The following is a 700-nucleotide window of genomic DNA, read 5'->3' on the forward strand; positions in this document are numbered from 1 at the left end:
CAAAAACTAAGGGAGTTTATAAAACCAAGACCAGTGTTCCAGGAAAAACTGAAGGAAGGCCTTCTCACAGAGATGCCACATAAAGGAGAATGGGTCAAAGTAACCAGCAACAATACCAAAAGGAATCCAACAAAATGATGCCAAAAAAACTCTGTCTCTTGATAATGCACCAATGAAGAGAAAAAGAGTACCAGATTGGATGTTAGACAAACAAACAAAAAAAATCAATATGCTGTCTACAAGACACACACTTAATAAGTGAAAAAAAGACAGACTAAAAACAGAAGGGTGGAAAAAATATAACAAGTAAATGGTAACCAGAAAAAAAAGCAGAAATAGGTGCCATATTAATCTCTGATAAAATATATTTCAGTATAAAAACAATAACAAAGGACAAGGAAGGACATTATACAATGTTTAGAGTCAAGAGAACATAGCTATAATTAACATCTATGCACCTGTAAAGTATACAAAGCAAATATAATCAGAACTGAAAAAATAGACAATACCACTATCGTCATAGGAGACTTCAAGCCACCACTTTCAAGAAAGAGAGGACTACCAGAAAGAAGCTCAACAAGGATGTTGAAGAATTAAACTGAAAAGATTGAAATTAAAATAGTCCCTATAGTTCTCAGCTGAATTAAACTTAAGTTCTATAGTTCTCAGCTAAGTTAATTTTTAAAGCCCCACACCCAGG

This window comes from Elephantulus edwardii, unplaced genomic scaffold (assembly GCF_000299155.1).
Source record: "Elephantulus edwardii isolate Elephantulus edwardi_28Jun2011 unplaced genomic scaffold, EleEdw1.0 scaffold00301, whole genome shotgun sequence".
Classification (NCBI taxonomy): domain Eukaryota; kingdom Metazoa; phylum Chordata; class Mammalia; order Macroscelidea; family Macroscelididae; genus Elephantulus; species Elephantulus edwardii.